Source organism: Camelus ferus, chromosome 33 (assembly GCF_009834535.1).
Source record: "Camelus ferus isolate YT-003-E chromosome 33, BCGSAC_Cfer_1.0, whole genome shotgun sequence".
Taxonomy (NCBI): domain Eukaryota; kingdom Metazoa; phylum Chordata; class Mammalia; order Artiodactyla; family Camelidae; genus Camelus; species Camelus ferus.
Genome location: NC_045728.1, coordinates 4,452,776 through 4,472,685, shown reverse-complemented (window position 1 = coordinate 4,472,685; position 19,910 = coordinate 4,452,776). Strand labels below are relative to the sequence as shown.

The 19,910-nt window shown below is 45.4% G+C and overlaps 1 long non-coding RNA gene across 1 annotated transcript; it reads right to left on the bottom strand.

Annotated features, from left to right (window-relative positions):
- Window positions 1-610: 610 nt before the first annotated feature.
- On the bottom strand, window positions 611-14,223 carry LOC116661155. The gene is made up of 6 exons (XR_004316926.1): window positions 14,054-14,223; window positions 11,884-12,404; window positions 5,539-5,679; window positions 3,669-5,460; window positions 2,168-2,274; window positions 611-685 (listed from the first exon to the last, which is right to left on the bottom strand). It is a non-coding gene; the product is annotated as an uncharacterized LOC116661155 (long non-coding RNA).
- Between the last annotated feature and the right edge of the window lie 5,687 nt (window positions 14,224-19,910).

Sequence of the window (19,910 nt, the reverse complement as noted above, 5' to 3'; positions counted from 1 at the left end):
CAGCCCTTGTCTCCACTGCTCCAGGTATCAGCTCTGCCCCTGCGTTTTGATGCCCTCTCTTCCTTTAAATACTGAGACTCCACACTCCTCAGCTTTTCCTCTGACTTCTCTGCTGCTCCTTTCAGTAGCCTTTGAATGTCCATCCTCTCTGCCCAGCTCCCGAAGCCCTACGCTGGGCCGTTTGTGAGTAGGAATCCCACTCATTTCCTCCTTCATGGGGAATGGTCTTCTTCATGCCCATGACTGCAGTTTCCATCTGTCTTTGAGGATTTACCAATTTGCTTCTCCAGTCTGGACCTTTCCAGAGTGCCCTCTTCTACGTGACATCTCTCATGGCCTCAGGTTGTCCCGGACGGAGGCCATACTTGTGACTGTCTCTCTGTGCCCCAAGCTCCATCCCTGGGCACAAAGCCAGAGGCCAAGATTCCTCCTGACAGCTCCCTCCCTCACTCCCCACATCCAGCCTATCACCAAGTGCCAGTCCTTGCACTTCCTCAGATCTCTCCACCCACTTCTCCTCCACCTCCATGACCACCACCCCAAACCAGCTGCCCATCTCCCTCGGCAACTGTAGGACCCACCCAGGCCCTACCCTGCCATCCATAGTCACCTCAAGTGAGCTTTGCAGGCCACAGATCTGTGTGATCAGCTCCCCACCAAAATGCGGTGATGGTGTCCCTTTTATCTTAAGAGAAAAGAGGGGAAAAGAAAAATAATCAGGAGAAAAAAGAAGGTTCTTCCCGGTCTGGTCACTGCCCTCCCCTTCACTCCCTGCGTTCCAATCATGGTGCCCCTCCAGCTCCTCAGGTGTGCTGGGCTGCCTCTTGACGCGCGGCCTTTGTGCATTCCTTTCCCTCTGCAGAGAAGGGTCTCCCTTACCCCACACCTTCCCCCGCGCTCAGCTAACGTCTTCTCATTTTTGCTTACCCCACTCAAACATGATTTCTGAGTGGAACCCTTCCCTTCCCTCTACACCCCTCCCTCCCTGTGCGCCCGCGGGTCTTGAGGTATTCCACACCATCCTAACATCATACACCTTTCCTTTCCTTTAATGCAAGCATCACTGTGTAATCGTGAGTTCATTTTTGTGGGCTTCTGACTGATGTGGGCCTTCTGTGACTCTGCCCCTGAGGGCAGAGACTGGCATTGATTCTAACTCATCTTCCTCGGAACCCATCACTGGCATGTAGGAAGTGCTCAGGAAATGTTTGTTTAATCAAAACTAAATCTAAAAACTATTTTGTGTAACACAAGTGATAAAAAATGAAATTGTCAGAAATTACAAAGGAAGTACACAAAACATAAGCCTAAACAATGTTACGTTCAATCATAGTAGCTTTGAAAAGAAGTATAAAGGATTTAAACATGCTGCCACTTCAAATTTTTTTTTTCAGTGATTACACAGGGACTTGTAAACTTTCATATAATATAATGTTTAGGAAAAAATCAGGATGTAAAGTTTTGTATAATAAAATCCTAATTTCGACCTCCTCTTCAATAAAAACTAAAAAGGAGTCTTCAAAGTGTTAAAAGCAGATATTTTGGGTAGTAGAATTTTATCTGATTTTTATTTTCTTCTTTATATTTCTCAGGTTTTTCTAAGTTACTTGTAAGAAAAACATATTAATCAGAAAAAAATTCTCTTAGTTGATTATGCTTTCTGTTACAAGTTAAAGAAAATCAAACTCAGAGTAGCTTAAACAAGGACAGGAATTTATGGCTAACATAACTGAGAATGTTTGGTTATGGTTTAATCATGGCTCTGGCTTCATTTCCTGCAAATAGGTTTTTTGGTTTTTTTGTTTTGTTTTGTTTTGTTTTGTTTTGTTTGGTCTGTTTCTCTGTTTAGCTTCATCCCCCTTCATAACAGCAAAATGGCTGCAGCGGCTCCAGGCTTTCCATCTTTATAACACATCGGACAGAAGGAGAGAAGGCATCTGTGCCGCCCTGGACCAGCCTAGGATGCAGGCTTTCTTCTACCAACCACTGTGGCTGGAGGACGCTGCTAGGTCATTTGTTCACAGCCAAACCAGAGATGCAGTCAGATTCCCTAGAACCACATGGAGCACCAAGCAGAAATTCAGGGCTGTGTGAAATAGGTGAGGAGGGAAAGGAGGCTTGACAGACATATCTGCTATAAACATTTTAAAATAAAATACTTGCTTACCTAATTTAGAAGATTAAAAGCCACTATAATGCAGTGGAAAGGCAGTGGTACAAAACAAAGACGTCTCCTCTCTCCACTCCCTTTCAGCATCATGCTGGAAGTCCCTGCTAATGCAATGAGGAAAGAAAAGGCATTACAGATTGAGCAGAAGACATAAAACATGAAACTATCTCTTCACAGGTGACACAGGTGTAGAAAATCCAGAAAAATAAAAAAAATGACTTCCCCAAAAAAAAGAAAAGACATTATAGCAAGACTGTAAGGTTAATACACAAAAGTCAATTGCTTTCCTATACACCAACAATGAACAAGTCGAATTTAAAAGTAAAAACACAATCCTATTTCTGTTAGCATCCAAAAACCTGAAATACTTATGTAAAAATCTAACAAAATAGATACAAGATCCGTGTGAGGAATATTCTAAAACTCTAATGAACAAACTCAGAGAAGAACCATATAAGTGGAGAGATATTCTTGGATAGAAAGACTCAATATTGTCAAGATGTCAGTCCTGACCAACTTGATCTATAGATTCAATGTGATGCCAATCAAAATCTCAGCAAGCGTTTGTATGGATATCAACAAACTGATTCGAAGGTTTACGGGGAAAGGCCAGAGACCCAGCATAGCCAAGACGATATTGGAGAGGAACAAAACTGGAGGACTGGCACCGCCTGACTTCAAGACTTACTATGAAGTTACAGTAATCAAGACAGTGTGATATCAGCTAAAGAAAGACAAATACATCAAAAGAACAGAATAGAGAGCTTAGAAGTAGACCCACGTAAGTGTAATCAACTGATCTTTGAGAAAGGAGTGATGGCAATTCAATGGTGAAGAGACAATCTTTTCAACAAATGGTGCTGGAACAGCTAAACATCCACGTGCAAAAAAAAAAAAAAAAGAATCTAGACACAGACCCTACGCCCTTCACAAAACTAACTCAGGATGGCTCGTAGACCAACATGTAAAATCCAGAAGGTGACACAGGGGAAAACCTAGCTGACCTTGGGTCTGGGGATGCCTTCAGCTACAACGCCTGAAAGGCACAACGCCTGAAAGAGATAACTGATGAGCCAGGCTTCATTAAAATCAAAACCTTATGTTCAGGGAAGGACATAGCAAGATAATTAGAAGACAAACCACAAACTGGGGGGGAAAAATACTTGCAGAAGTCACATCTGATAAAGGACTGTTATCCAAAATACACAAGGAACTCTTAAAACTCAGCAACAAGAAAGCAACCTGATTTAAAAATGAGCCAAAACCTTAAAACGGTCAGACCAAAAGTGGGACAGGAGCCTCGTAAGATCACCCTCACAAACTAGTAACTGAGATCGGTTCTAAATACATAAAGAACTAGCTTTAACGCCGCTGAAGCTACGTCACACCGTTTTATGGTTAGACCAGAAACAAGCTAACGGTGTGACACGCACGACACAGATGTGAAATAATCATCACGCTAGAAGTCGGTGGTGAGTCAAAGCCTTCACTTGCTTACCAGACGTTTACTCCGGATTTTCTAAAACTCAGGTGTCCGATGTCGACACGGCCACTGTGCAGGACCATCAGTGCACATTTTCACAAGGATCGCCACCCTCCTCCACGATTCGGACAAAGAGCTGGGCAGCGCGGTAATTTACTCACCTCCTGAGCATCGTCAGAGCTAGGCAATTGTTAAAGTTAGCTCAACCCGGAAAAGAGAAGAACAATGAACAAAAGTGGCCTTCTCTTGGGATCAACATAAGGGGTGGGGGGTGGGAGAACGACAGAGCAAAGGAATATACATTTAGGGAAAGGCTCCGTCCGTGGCCAGGAGAAGGGCGTCCCCTGTGGAGGACACAGGCGAGATTACCACTGAAGTCTCCTTTTCTCCTCAGCCCCAGGCAGCGTGGGGCCCTAGGATGTGCCATTAAGCTTTTCCTCAAAAGCTCCACAAACTTGCTGTCTCCAACCCCAACTTTCATCCCAGTGAAAACTTTGCCTGGCATCGCAGCATCAGGGAAATTAACTTCAGAGGGGAAAATAAATTCTTACGTCTCGCCCCAACCCTCAATAAGAATACCGTAGCTGTTTCTTGTGAGCACTGCAGTCTTGTTTGACAATATAATGAGATCTGGTTAAACAGATGAAAAATGCCTTAACCTGCATGTTTATCTCAACCCTGGCCACAGCTTTCAGCCCCCCTCCCAGGCGCTCCCCTCTCTGCGGAGAGGGTCAAGAACCTTTCCTTGCAGCCCGTGGCTCTGAGCTGGCATCTTGCTGCACCAAGCCCCTTCTGTAATAGCAGAAGGCAGGAGTTTCTGTCAGCGTGAATTTCCTGAAGTGTACCGGCCTGGGTCATGATCTCAGTGGTGCCTGGGGGCAGTTTCTTCTGTCAAATGCCTGGAAACGAATGGGAAGAGAAAGGGGAGAGTGACTGCAAGAAACCAGCAGGAGGGCAGGTTGGCGAGTGACGCTCAGCAGTGCTCGTCTGGAGCTGGGCTGGATTGGGGGGGGGGGGGTGGCTGGGACCCCTACCAACAAACAAACCCCAGGAGGCAGCCTCTCAAGGGTCTGGAGAACCAAACTCACAATCGAGGCAATTCCTTTCACGTGTAATTCACGTGACTAGCTGGCCATTCCTTTCAAGCCAAGTCTACAGAGAACACAGTGACAGGGGTTTGGGAAGCTATCCCATTACTGCAAACAAGGTATGTACCCAGTCGGGATAACTTTGAATGAGAAGTGCCATTTGACACATGAATATATAGTGTGAGAAAGACTCTGACCCACCCGATGATTTCCAACCCGTCCTCCCCAGTGTTTCGCCTTCTAGCCAGATGTGTCTTTATCTCTCCCTCGCACAGATCCCTAACACTCAGCACATAGTATCATACTTATCCATTTATGTGGCTTTTCCCCACCTGACCGAGCTCTTGAAAGCAAGGAATTATCTCCCACAGACCTTCACTCCCAGAAGATGCTCCACAGAAACACATTAGTTGCAGTAAACCACTTATTTAATGAATAGAAAATGGCCATTTGAGAAAGAACAGGAAAAAAAAAACATAGCATAAGGGTAGCACTTTGGGGTCTCCAGGAACCACTGCAAAACCAGGTGGTCGTGCACGTGTAAGAGCTGTACTTCCTGCCAAGTAAAGGGATTCCTTCCACCGTAATGCAGTGTCCCCGGTGCTTCACCGCTGCTGCCTGCCCCGGTGCTGGGCAGCATTGCCGCCCAGATAAACCGCCTGTGCTTCCTCAGCTTGGACTTGATTTTAACAAAGGATCAAGTGATTTCCAAAAGGACCCTAGGAGGTATAGAAAGATACCAATGTAACTAGATTTTTCAAAACTTTGGTAGAAGAGAGTTAAGCAAATGTCTTTACCTGGTATTTTACTGTCTTTCAATGAGTCCCTTTACTTTAGAATACACCGTGCTGGACCCAGCTGGACTGGACTGGGTTGGATTGGATCGGATTGAAACTGATAGCTTCCAAGTGTTGCCTAGCCCAGCAGACGGTAAGCTCCTAGAAGGCAAGGGAGGACCTTGAGTTTTTCCCTACCCCAGGGCTTGGCACGCGGTAGTTACTCAATATTTGCAGAATATAAAAGTAAGAGAGTTCTTTGGGAAGGAGCCCAAAAGAATCTAAGATCTACCTGTCACTTCTGTCTGGCTTTGCCCTCCTGGCAAGGTGGACGTATGGCTGTTTTTATTCTTAATTATGCTGAACATCGTCATTTAGAGGAAAACCATAAGCCTTAAGCTCCTCGTGTGAAGGTTTTGTGTCTGTTTTGAGGGGTTTACTTTCTTTTTTAAGTAGGTGTAACGAAACGAACTCCAAAGGGTTGAGACTGTACAAACCGCCTCCCGCAGACAGCAGCGCGCCCCGCTCCCTGGGAAGCCAGCCCTCAGCGGAGGCCAAGGCGCGGCGCAGAGCAGAGGGAGACCAACAGGGTGCGATGCAACACTGACGAGAATAAAGGAGACCCGTGCCACCATCTTTCCCTCTCGACGTGGTTTCCACAAGGTTTGGACCGACAGAAGGCTGCAATTTCCCCCGAAAATTGAGATGTCCCTTTTAAAATGATCTCTCTGGTTATCACTGGGGCAGCTTGTGTCTCAAGGGTCATTAACCTTCCACCCTGCACCCCTCATCCTGGGCTCTGGGGGTGTCTGCCTAAGAGAGTAGCTTCCAGAGGGGGTCAGTGTTCCCTCTTAGGAGCCCCCAGAGCAAATGACTGAACAGATTAGGACGGATTAGACAGATAACAATTCAGACCCTTTTACAAGCACATTTTTCACTCGACACTCAAATTCCCTTCTGTGCCCCGTAGTCTCACACAACCCAACGACTGGATAGTATTACTGAAATATCTTTGCGCCAGCCGAGTGCGTGGAACTGTGCAAAGCCAGATGTTCTTGTAACCCTGTTTTACTGAGTTATTTATATCCATATAATATTTGACATTTCCTGTGTTGTTAAAGAGTTGGGGGCCCTTGACGTATTTTTAAGAGAACAGTGCCGACTTTTCATTTTTTTTTCTTTGATGCCCTGGACCAGAAATAAGTAATATAAAGAGAGGCTGTATTAAACAGATGTTTAGATATCTCAAGTCAACCTTATTTTAATGCCTTTCTTCTTAAATGATCTTCATGAACAGAAAGATGTGAGAGTCAATGAACATACGAAGTACACGCCTATGGGCCTGAAATAAGTCAGCCAACAGAGAAAGAAAAAATGTTAATAAACATATAAAATATATAAAAATAAAAAATACAATCCATATTTCTAAGACTAAACTCTATGGAGTATTGATGTATGAAGTATATCGTCTCTGAACAGATACAGAAAGGGCTAATTAAAAATTTTCCAAGCATAGGAAAGTGTTAGCTGGAAGACTTCTCTAGCTAAATGAAATAATGGAAACTTTATAGAGTTAAAAGTATTTGGTTGATGCTAAGTGGTAAGAATACTTAAACTGTACATGAAATTTGATATCAGAGAAGGTAATCATTCTTTTTCTTTGTTTATTGTAAGGATCCACTCACAAACTCTCCTTTTTTTATTTCTAAGATCTCCAAATTTTTAAAAAGCTTTCTCCTTTACAGGATGTGACAGGGAGGGGTCCTAGTTTATCATTCTTGATAACTTTGACTGTTCCACCCTGAAAGCAAAAGTCATAGAAAAACAGAGAAAAAATAAGTGAATTATTTGAGGTCTCTGGTCTTCAGAGCTGCTTTATAAACTTTTTCAAAACTCCCCACACTCACTTTTTTGTTTGTTTTCGTGTGTGTTTAAGATCCGCTTCCTTTCCTGAAGGCAGAGGAGATGTGCATATAACCTTGTGCAGAGAAACTTCCAAAACACCTTCTGCCTTCCACTGTGTCTTGTTCACCCCACCCTGTACCCTCCTTCACTCTCCAAAGCTGAGGACTTTCCTGACAAACCCAATCCTTCCCACCAATTTAAGGAAACAAGATGCCACGGCCGGCTGGTGCCTATCTGACCACACTAAGCCTGCCCGCTCCAGTGCAGTGGGCAAATCCCTTGCAAATCCTCTAAGCTGTGATAAGTCTCTAGTCTTCAAATAGTGGACAGATCCTCTTGAAACACACAGGTCAGGACGGCCCTCAGGGTACCGGCTGGCTCATCTGTGTCATCAATTTCCCGGCCCTTTACCACTGATTCTAACAAATTCTGCACTGAACTGTATCAGGGCAGTCCCACTGCTCCCTTAGGATTGGGAGTCCAGCTCGGGACCCGTGACCAGGGTTCTCACTAGCTGCATCTCCCAGACTCTTCTAGACCCTAGTTAGCCTACTAGTCCCTGGCTCCCAAGTCAAGATCTTCTTTGCCCACCTCCTGAATTCTTGACATTTTTCCTTCTCCTCATAGTCAACACACTGCTCTTTTCCTTAAAAAATTCTCTGGATGTTTTGTCTCATTCAACATATGTTGTCTGTTTTTGCTTCTTTACTATTTATGCCAGAACCTTCTCCCCATGACTATTGACAACCTCTGTCCAACTCTAGAAAATCTCCCACCAGGAGGCAACTCAGTTCAACAATGGGACAACAATGACAAGCTGCTGGCCTAGGCATTTAGGAAGGGGTGGAATTCTGTTCACAGTCTCCTCCTACTGGCCTTCGAATTCACTCACCCGGTATATTCCTATGGAAGCCTTTCCTTCTCTGAAGTAGAATCTGAGCACCACACACAACCTTCTGTTTCACTAGGCTGCCTCTTATGGAACAAAAACTCAAGCCCAAGAGATTTCCCTCCAAAAAACTCAAATCCGAGAGATATTCCTCCAGAAAGTCTAGCCCTTTCTTCAAAGACATCAGTTGATTCACCCAGTTGCAGCCTGGAGTTTATGAAACGAAGGTCCAAGGGTTGACTCTGGGGTGGGGAAGTTCATTTTGCATAAAGACTTTCACAGTCACAAGTAATACCAGTAACCTAGCAGCTTCTCCAAGAAAATTGGACTACTGGACGTGGATGACTTAAGGCAATCCATCAGCACCACATGGAAAACAGCAAACAAAAATATGATACTAAGGTTGGTAGTACAAATGTGAGAACCATATGTTTAAGTCTAAAGAAAGATATTTATCCAGACAATGGAGAGAAAGAATGATGTAAATTCTGGGAGCATTAGAAGACATCTCTGCACAGCATCACAGATTCTAACATATTAGAAATAAATGTAAATGAGAAAACAGAGGCAACGGATCTAGCACCGCATCTGTCTTATAATAAGCACTCTGTAACTCATAGCTAGAATCATTATGGTTGTTATATGAGGTAGAGTCTCATCGTCAAATAAAGAAATGGAGGTGCCCTCTGCCAAGCCAGAAGCACCTTTCCTTCCTCCTGCCCCTAATCTGTACTCTCAGAGCAAAGATGGTTTATTAGACTGGTCAGAACAGCCACCATTCAGCCCCCAGTTCTGAGCATAACATTCAGAAAAGTTTAAAAAACAAACACCCAGTCACCAGATGTCTTTAACATCTGGCTAAACCCATAAAACTATCCTCTACCACCACCACCTCCTTCCTCACACCAAAGCGTAGGGGGGCAGAAAGACGTATGAAATCTCTGATGTCGTGAAATAAGATCTCGACGTATTCGTCTTTGTCATTTTTTTTTCTCTCTTTGTGGTGTGTCCTGACTCTCTCCTTGTTATTCAGAGGAATCCGCATGGCTGTAAGGAAAATTTCGACTTCTATAGCAAGAAAATTAAAAGAGAAGAAATTCTAATATGCTCTTCTTTCTACAGTTCTAACCTGAGCTCCTACAAATCAAAAGGGAAGGTCCTAAGAGTAACGGGAAATAATGTGTATTACCGTAATGTATAAACCAGAAGGAGAAGAAAGTGATCAGAGCCTTTACCATAAAGAGACTTGGTGATGGTCACCTGGGTTGGCATTAGAGACAAAAAGGTGCCGAGGTCAGGACCTGGGAACGGGTCAGGGGTCAAGACGACAGAATTAAACCTGAGAGCGTAAGGAGGACAGGGAGACAGTCAAGCATCAGTAGAAACAACCTACACGAGGGCCCCCAGTAGAGCTGAAGAAAACCTGAAGACTATCCCTCTTTGTTCAGAAAGTCATGTCAGTTGACCTCAACTCTTTGGGGCAAATGCCTTCCACCATCAGTTTCTTGCAGAAGACCTGTGTCTCCTCCAGTAGGACACTTGACCAGGCTCCAGGTCTCTGCTGAGCCTGAGAGTGGGTATCAAATTGTGAGCATTCCGGGACACTCACACAGATCCACAGAGTAGGAAGGGTGGCCTGACCCCTAACCAAGCAGGAATGGTTTGGAAAGATCTCAGCATGGGACCGCAGGTACGTCTAGACCGGGTCTCCCCACCTCGGCACTATCCCATGTGGAGCTGGATGGCACTCTGTTATGGGGGCTGCCCGGGCTTTTCAGGGTGCTGAGCAGCCTCCCTGGGGTCTCCCCACTAGATGCCAGCAGCACATCACCACCGTGACAATTTGATCATTGTCATTGTGACAATCAAATGTCTCCAGACATTGCCAAGTCCCCTGTGGGAGTGAAGGGGGCAGAACTGTCCCCATGTGAGAACTGCTGGTCTTGACAGCAAGGAGGCCCTCCTTACGCTGTCCCATGCCCACCTTCAGCATTTCAGGGCAAGGGGCTAAATTACTTACAGCTGTGATGCGTGACCCGCAAGCCACTATCTCAGCCATCTCCATCAGAGCTTGTAACAGTCTCAAAATATTTCAAGCACCAACTACTTCCATTAATACTCCAACACACACACACACTTACAGAGGGGTGGTGAAAACAACTCGAGCACAAACTATTTTACAAGAGCAGTGAGTCAGTCCAGTGGTTGTTGTGAAGGCGAGATCTGCATTGGCTTAAGGACTTAGGGAACAGAAACAGGAAGCCAGATCATGACCAAATAAATGGTAAGACAGTGACCACGGGAACAAGCCTAGCGCAGGGCTGGGGACTGGCGGCAATTTTTGTGGAATTGACAAGTTCTCGAACACGTGCTTGAGCAACTGGCATTATCCTCAGATACTCCCTAGAAAGCGCCCCCACTTTCCAGATGTATAATATTGAAAGGTTAATTTTTCTAATGCTTTTTCATCATCTGCAAAACAGGGACGTGATAACGTCCTGTACGGGACTGCAATGCAGATTAAAGGAGCAAAGTCGTTGAAGCAGTTAGCCCCAGGAGCTGACACAGACTCATCTCTCAGTACCGTTAGCCGCTGTCTTTTCATTAGGATGGAATAATAGAGCTGAACTGACAGAGGATGCCAATAACACGTTACATATCACGCTGTGGAGCTCTGACTTAACTGACCCACACTCAGCCTGGCGACACAGATGCAGAGATGGTCACACCCCTTTGACACGGGAGTCAAGCATCTTGCTTCGGGCACATGGCCAGTACATGGTTGCTGAGGCGCCAGTTTGACCCCTGAGCCCCTCCCTGGGCCCTCTTTCAGCAGGCCGCTCTGCACCACGCTTAGAGTCTACACCTCTACATCACTTAGGACGGCGTCAACTGACTTGAATGGCTTAAACAATAAGGCATTTTATTTGCTCATATAACTGGGTGTCCAGAGGTTGGGCAGTTGCCAAGAACCAGGAGACAGGAATCTGGCTACATTTCCCTGAGATTCTCTCAAGCTGCCTTCCTCTGGGCATCAGCCTTGTTCTCAGGGCCACTTCCCTCATGGTCTTAAAAAGGCCACCAGCAGAAAATGAGGCGGAAAGAGAGGACATGACTATGTACTGCTCTTCTTAAAAGTGAGAAAGAATGTTCCCAGGAGTCTCTGCTATCTTTGCCCCAAACGGAATAAGGTCACGTGACCACTCCTGAGCCAGTCAGGAGTTCAAGGATGGAATCGCCCTGTAGTCAAATCACGGCCCATCCCTGGAGCAGAGGGTGGCTCGACAGCCCCTGAAAAACTCAAACAGTGCCGGAAAGAGCATGCACCGTGGCAAGATTCACTCGGGAAGGAAGGAGGAGGAACAGGAAGGCAGGTAGGCAGTCATCCAACCCTTTATGATCCAAGACTTAAAGCTTCCTACTAGGAGCATCATTCAGCTTCTACTTTCCCTGGGGTGACCACCCCCTCCCCTCCAAAAGAAAGAAAAAGAGTTTTTAATAATTCTAATAAATCCCTCAACAAGGAAGTGAGCTTGGAGGAGAGTTCTGTGCGACTTGCAGGAATCACATACCCCCGAGCATCTCCTAGAGACATTTATCAAAAACAGGAGAAGCAACGAGTCTGGAGGAAGAACAGCTAAATGCGTGAAATCTTCAAAAAGATGGCAATTCCATGGAGTCAAATTCCAAACACGCAACCAACCCCCCAACTGCTTCATGGTCCTTCTTGTCGTTTAATTTGCTCCAAGTAACCAAAAAGCGGCTCTCCAGCCTCAGTTTGTTATTTAACACGTTGCAGAGAAGTTGGCTGGCCAGCTTTTTACAAATGGTTCCTCTTCTGAAACGTCATAAATCCTTAGCGTCTTCAAGTGTTGGGTTTACTCTTTGTTTCCACGTTTTAGCAGCAGCTGATCCACAGAGAGCGCCTTGTAATGGTCTGAAGATGTCCCTTGAGAACAGGGATGAGGAGCTGAGAAACCCTTCCCGGCGTGCCGAGGACAAATGGCTACTAGGAAATGCTTTCCTCGTGGGTTTGGGGCTTAGGTTGAATCCAGTGCTGAAAGCTGCTAGTGGAAGACAGAGAGAGGCAGTCCTGTGGAAGCAGAGAGGAGAGAGCATTTTTACAGGTTGAAGAAGAAAAGAGACTAGAGAAGCAGGGAACTGATGAATCTGCACTGGGGTGGGAGGTGCCGCTCCAGGAGCAGCGGGAACCCTCCAGGTGCCTGCAGACCACCAGCTCCCCTGGCCCGTGCCCCACCCACGCCCCATCCGAGCACAGGGTCCCAAGCCCTCACCCACTCCCAGGTGAGCCCTAAGAAATTGCATCACCTAGAGGAAAGATCGGCAGCCTGAGAAGGCTGATCTTATAGTTTCGATAAGTCAGCTGCCCATTAAGCTCTCCCCAAATCCCCGCAAATGACACCTCTACTGTCACCTCCACTCTTTCAGGCACTAACCATTCAACCAGCACGTCTAGAGCCACAACCTCCAGAAACTCAGCCACCAACTTAAATGTCCACGAGCCAAGGAACCAACACTGAAGGGCAAAGGGGGTGGCCACAGAGCAGAAAGAAGCAGCTGCTCACTGGGGAGATTCTTCCAGCCCACGTTTCGCTCGCTGGGGGACCTGCGTGCCGACGTTGGGTGCAGGGCTGGGGTGCGAGGTTCCGGGGGAGACTTCACAGCCTGCCCATCCAGGCAGAGCGGCTCCTTTGGCTCCACACATGTACTCGCTAAGTTATGCGAGCTCGAGCCTTCTGTTTCTGTTTATTTGTCTTGCATTGTGTTGTTTTATTAACCAGAAACTTGAAAAGGAGGATTTCTTTGTTGTGTTGCCATTTGGCAGAAGACTAGAGGTTACAGTAGCAAACAGAGCCTAAACAATTTTTTTTTTTTAAATCTCGATGAAAGTTCCTTCCAGAGAGGAAACCTCTGTCCGCTTCCCTGTCTCCCGTTGAACCTCTGAAGGACTTCCCGCACCTTACCTTCAAATAACAGAACCCTAGCCAACGAAAATGGAAAAACGTAAATTTTTGCACGTAAAATAAAAAATCAGAGGGTGTAGACAGGCCTGTGTCAACAGGGTATTTTTAGCTATCAGTGAATTTTTAGAATCAAATTTTAAAGCATGGTTCTCTACACATGGACCTGGGATGTGCTTTTTAGGAACTCTGCTACCCATGATGATCTGCACCTCATTTTCAGCAGTGTATAATATCCCCACTTAAAAGACTGGGAAAACAGAGGCCCAGGTGGAGGGAGAGTGATCAGCACTAGTTTCCAGGGATTGAACGACAGAGCTGACTGTCCAGACAGGATAATTTCTTGATAACCCCAGCTTCCATCATTCCTGATCTCCATTTCTCAGTATTAGCTCCTTGGCTCCCTCCCTAGAATTAAATACTGCCCCTTTGTGGTGCATTACTTTTTGTCTTCCTCCATCACAGACTGACTTCCTCATCCTTAAGCTCAAAAAAGAAAAAGGAAAAAAAAAGTGCAGAAGGATATCTTCCGCAAGGTTCTCAGAATCTCTCTCCCGGATCCTAACAGAATGGTTTTAAAACCGAGGGTGACAGTGAGTGACGGGCTCTGGCCCTGCCCCTTGGCCAGCAGAGGAGATGAATGCAGCAGCTCAGTGTTCCCTCTGTTTCCCTCAGCAGTCACGGGTGGCTAAGTCTCAACGATCAAGCCGTGGCCGTTAGAGGCAGGAAATGGACTCAGAGAAGAGAGACGGAGACTTACCCACCATGGAGAGCCCAGGGTGCTTCACACTCTTCCAGGTCCCGAAGCGCCACCAGGTTTGCAGCTGAGCAAGTCTCCAGGGCTCACGGTGTCCCACTGCATCTCCTGGACTCTGTGGACCTGTGTCTGGATCCCTGCATGCGGATGCTACCCAGTCACTGCTGACGGGCTGTCCTCAGCTTCCTGAAAACCTGACTCCATCAGGGCAAGGAAATGCCCCAGACTGAGCTGAGAATCAGGGGTGTGGGGTTCCAGACTTGCTCCTAATTAAGTGAAAAAATCTTAATGCAGATCGCTTCACCTTTGTCCCCAGGGCTCACCAGCTACGACGTGGTGTGGATCTGAAGGTGGAAGGACAGAGCCCTGTGCAGGCGGTGATGGAGATAACTTTTACCGACACCGTTCATTCAGAGGTTCTTTTCTGCGGCTGGTGCTGCCTTTGATCGAATATTAGCACCTGTAGGATGGCGCTCACCCAGCTAAATGGTGAGAATTCAGGGCTCCAGAACAGCAGCTCCTCCTGCAATCGTGCAACAGTGGTGAGAGAGTAAAAAAGCAACTAAACAAGATCGTTTATCGACTAAACTAGATAAACTTCTAAAGCCAAACACAGCTCACTGCTCAACCCACCACAATGTGTGTGTGTGTGTGTGTGCTTATAAACTGGACAGGGCTTGCTTACGTTAGTAATCAGTTGAAGAATGCTATTAGATTATCATGCTGTCTATCTCTGTTTAAAAATGAGTCAGCATTCAGTCCCTCCTACCTTTGGTTTTTCTGATAAATGACAATTTATGAATAATGCATTCCTTGCATGTAGACTGATTTCAATGGAAATAATTTAGTAAATTTTTTATTACAAGTTTTTTCCAGGCATGTTACTACATTTCAGAATAGATACGCTTTGGTAACTTCAGCTACTGAATTCTTTAGAACCAAACTTCATTAATTATAAGAAAAAGTATTATAGTTTTGAAGATAAGAAGTTCTTTATTCATATAGCTAATGATTATCGAGGATTAAGTTCCAGGTACTATGCTAAGTATGTTAACACAAACATTAATTTAATTTTTACTAGAACCTTTGGAGAAACTTGCTACTACTGTCCTTACTTCAATGATGGAAAAGCCTCAGCTTAGGAAATTTCAGTAACTGTCAAGGTCATGCAGTCAGGGTCCAGCAGACCCATTACCCAAGCCTAGACCTGCCTGACCCAAAGCTGGGATCTTAATCACCACTGGATGTTGCCTCGCTGTAGTGTTGGCAATGGTAGCTTAATTACAATTGCTAAATCATTCCTGACAGCCCTATTAGTCAATCCAACTTTTTCAAGCCCCTCACAGATGCTCAAATTTCAGCACATCTTTCTTTTTCAAGGAATTTTCCAGCGAGGGAAGAAAAGGAGATCCTTTTTAAAAAGAAAAGATCCTTCTTTTTAATTGAAAATGTAATAAAGACATAAGCATAAATAAGTCTTCTGTATGTACAGTATTTCGTGATTGTTCACATCTCACTTTGGAGACCTGTTACCCTCAATCCCTTAATAATCCAGGGGAAATTTATCTTCACATTTTGAGTCTCAGGACTGACCCATTTATGTGATGTTGAATATTGATATTTGTGGCTCATCTCAGCCACTAGTGACACAGTTGAAAAAGTAGGAGTATGCGGTCAAATGCAGCAATAAAGAGCAGTATTGTGCGTACAAATTCTTTATAAGCTGCAGCTCAAGTTTTCACATTTCTCAATAGTGTTGAGATGTCAGTTCCCTCGGCGGCATTGGCAAGAGGTTAGGTATATTGACCAATGGAACGGAATAAAGAACTCACAAACAGACCCACACAAATATGGTCAACAGATTTCTGACATAGATACGAAGGTAATTCAATGAAGAAAAGACAGCCTTTTTAACAAATGAAGCTGGAACATTTAGATGTCTATATGCAAAATAAATTAAGTAATTAAATAATGAACCACTACATGTATCCCACTCCTAGGTATTTCCCCAAGCACATAGAAAACTTACATACTAACAAAAACCTGTATATGAATATTTATAGCTTTATTCATAGTCACCAAAAATTGGAGCAGCCTCGACACCCTTCAGCAGGTGAACGGATGAGTAAATTGTGGCACATTCATAAAATGAGTACCACTCAACAGTGGACCAGTACTCAGCAACAGAAAGGAACAAGGTATTAATTCACAACAACATGGGTGGATCTTCAGTGCATCTTGCTAAGTGAAACAAGCTAGACCCAAAGGAGACATGTTGCATTAGTCCATTTATATGACATTGTGAAACAGGCAAAACCCTGCGGGTGGAAAGCAAATCCCAGTAACTGTCAGGGGTTGAGGGTGGAAGGAAGGGCAGCTCCAGGGAATTTTAGGGGTGATGGGACTGATGGAGAAAGATGGGGTGATGGTGCTGTGCTCTGGAGATGTTAGGTATTTGTCAAAAACGCAGAAGTGTACACTACAAGGCATGAATGTCGCCGGATGTGAATTTTAAAACTCAACCCCAATTTCAGGGGAACCCAAGATGGAAGGCAGACTTTGACAAGTGAAATTAACTGTGTTACAAAGGAGCGATGTAACCGCACCAAAGGGCTGAGGAAGAAGCACGACCCAAGTAACTTTGGGAGACAGTGTGTCGACCAGATACCATAAGGATAAAAACAAAAAGAATCATGAACTCCGTCTTTTAGCTGGGTGAATGGTTTCTCCCAAGGGCACGAATTAGCAATTCTGAAATGAGTTCACAGGTGTACTATGGTTGAACAAATAAATTAAGGTACTGTAAGCCTAAGTGCCAGATTTCTCACTGCTGGAGAAAGAAATTACAAATAAGCCAAGAGGAGATGTTAGAAGGAATAAAATAGATACCCACAAGTCCATACTGAAGGAAAAGAAGGAAGGAAGGATGAAACAGAGGGAGAGAAAAAAAGAAAAAGATATAGGGGAGGGAGGGAGGGAGGGAAGAGAAAGGACAACTCTAAAGAGATTTTTCTTACAAACAATTTCAATTAATAAATGTAGATGAAGTGAGTGGAATCACCATTAGAGCACCACAGAAATTATTGCTCAAGGTGAAATCTGACTATGAATGCTAAAATTACTGAGCCAAAGAGTAAGGTCTCATGGTATTTCCCCTGCAAATACTTGCTAATTGCAAAGTATCTCCCCCATCCCCTGCAGATTCTTGTTAACTGCAAAAGGAAGGAAAAAGTGACTGTGTAGGGAAGTATCCTGGCCAACAGCACCTGGACCAAGTGCTCAAGGTCAACATCACTGGTCATAAGACAGGTCATTGTCATGGGTCCTCCAAAATGATGTGCTGCAGGGGGCACCTCACATCTGTGTGTCCGTCCCCAAAATATACAAACCCTAGCTAATCATGAGAAAGCTTCAGACCACCCCACACCGGGACATCCCGCATAGTAAATACCGCACCAGTGCTCTTCCAAAAAGTCAAGATCGTGAAACAGAAGGAAGGATTGAGTGGCTGCTACAGACGGAGGAGGCTAAGGAGCCCTGACACTTAAGTGCTATGTGGGTCCTGGACTGGACCCAGGAGCAGAACAAGGACGCTGTAGGAAAACCGATGACATCAGAGTAGTCGTAGTTTAGTTAATGGCGTTGTACTAACACTGCATTTTTATACTCACGCATGGCTGTGTAACGTGGGGACATTAAGGGACAGGTATGCACGAACTCTCCCTACCATCTGTGTGACTCCTCCTCGGGCTCAAGGGGAGGGAAATAGAAGGCAACGCTGGGCGATTTACACATGGAAGGAGAGAAGAGAGCTACGAAATCAGAGAACTGGCATCAGTAGTGATCAACCCCACCCCACGTAAGGACGTGGAAAATTAATCTATTTCACGGGAGACGTTGATAGAAACTCAACAAGGAAATATGAGATTAGAAGTTAAAAGACCTGGGTTCTGGCCAGGCCCTGTGGCTTACCCTGCAAAGTTTGACAAATTGCTTATATAATTACCTAGATAGTGTCTAAAACACATTACATAGATAATGTATAAAAGATGATTCTAAGAGACTTAGGTTTCTGACATGTGATTCGGTTTTCACCAAGTAAAAGATGCTGATAATGATAATCATATCACTTACTGAAATAACGTATTTAAATATTGCCTTGAAAAAAAGATAATTTCTGTTTCAGATTCTGTTTCTTCATTTGAAAATTGAGTATGAATTTCTCTAGGGTCCCTTCCCATCACATATGACCCTAAGTGCTACATAAAATATATCATGTAAATGTTAAAACAGTAGAATAAGATCCAGTTTTCTACATACTTCCTTGACAGAAGTAATATGTGAAAGCTTTATTAGCACCGATGACCATTACAATAGCACATGTATTGAGGCTGGAATAAAGTTTACCCCAAAGCCCAATGTGAGAGGTGGGGAGAGGCAATTCTCTTTACAGAAGCAAGATTTGTTTACAAAATTTGCAAAATGCAAAACCGTGGAATTTATATAACCATTTTCCCAGAGCATTAAAATGTGACCTCATTTTAACACAACAATCTAATGGTCCGGAGTTGGTCAGAAGCACCTCAGTTTCATTAGCTGATCTCAGCTGAGTATCCACACAGCATGTATGTGTGTGTGTGTGCGTGTGTGTGCACGTGTGTGTGTGTATTCAAGCAAGTAACTCTGGATTCTCTTCTGTGTATTCCACGTGTCAGGAAGCTGTATGGAGAGCGTGTCTGGAAAGGGACGACCTCCGTAGCTCAGGCGCACCCCAGCACTGGGCGGTCTTGGTGGGTGCCCGCTTTTCCTGCCCCTGCAGTTGTACAGGAGCTTGTGAGCAGTCAGCATCAGTGTGTCCCTTCCGTCCCCGTCCCTGGTGGGGCAGGCAGGAAATGCCAGCCTCCTCACAGGAAAGCCTGTTGCGGTGAGATTTCCCGATTTACTTTATAAAAGCAAGAAGGCCAGACACAGGGGGAGATAAGCGCTCAAGATTGCGCGTGCTTATCATCTCCGGGGCCTGGGCCCACAGCCCTGACCAGTTTCTCTGCTCGAGACGCTGGCCAAAATTCAGTTTGGTTCCAAATCGAAAGGACTGCCCAACTGAAAAATGTGCTCCGCCTCCACCCTTGTCAGTCCTTGCAAGGAAACCAGGCCAAACAACTCGCAGCCTTTTCACCAGATGTGGTCCTCTGGCCTGGGGAATTCCTAAGAGAATCAAGAGACTGGCCCTTGGCATGGCTGCAAATTGCAGCCACCTGGGGCGCTGCCATAAGATCGGGGTATCTGGTCCCCAAGCTAGTGGCCAAAGCGATGGTGTCCCTTGACTTATCCAGCTGACCTGCAAAATGTTTGGTGGATACACTGCTCCCTGGTTCTGACTTTTTTGCTGCTGGTGCTGCTAATATTAAAGGTTAGTAGAATGAAAAGGGTAGGGACTTCCAAAGGACAGGACAGCCAGCAGAGGTGGCGAGCTGGGTTAGGAAGGGACAGGCGAACGAGCTCAATGAAGATCAAGCAGGCCCCAGTCGCCACCCAGGCGAGCTCACTCTCCAGTCAGATCTGGGGGAAGGGGGTGATGGGGGCAGGAGGGGAGCACCACCCATGTGAAGGAGAGCCCTATTTCTTTGGGGTCCATGCCACTCCACCCCTTCTCTTCCAGTCAATTTTTGTAAAACAGAACCAAAGCCATCGCCCCAAGAAGCAGCGCGCAGGCTACACAGAGAGTGATGCGCACTCCCCACTGCTCCCAGCTGCACACCCCCGTCACTGTGAAGCAAGGAGGATTCCAGGGCCCAATACTCAGTTCAGCTACGTGCCACTCCTAAGCCTGATCTTTTAAAAACAGAAAAGAGGATTTGGA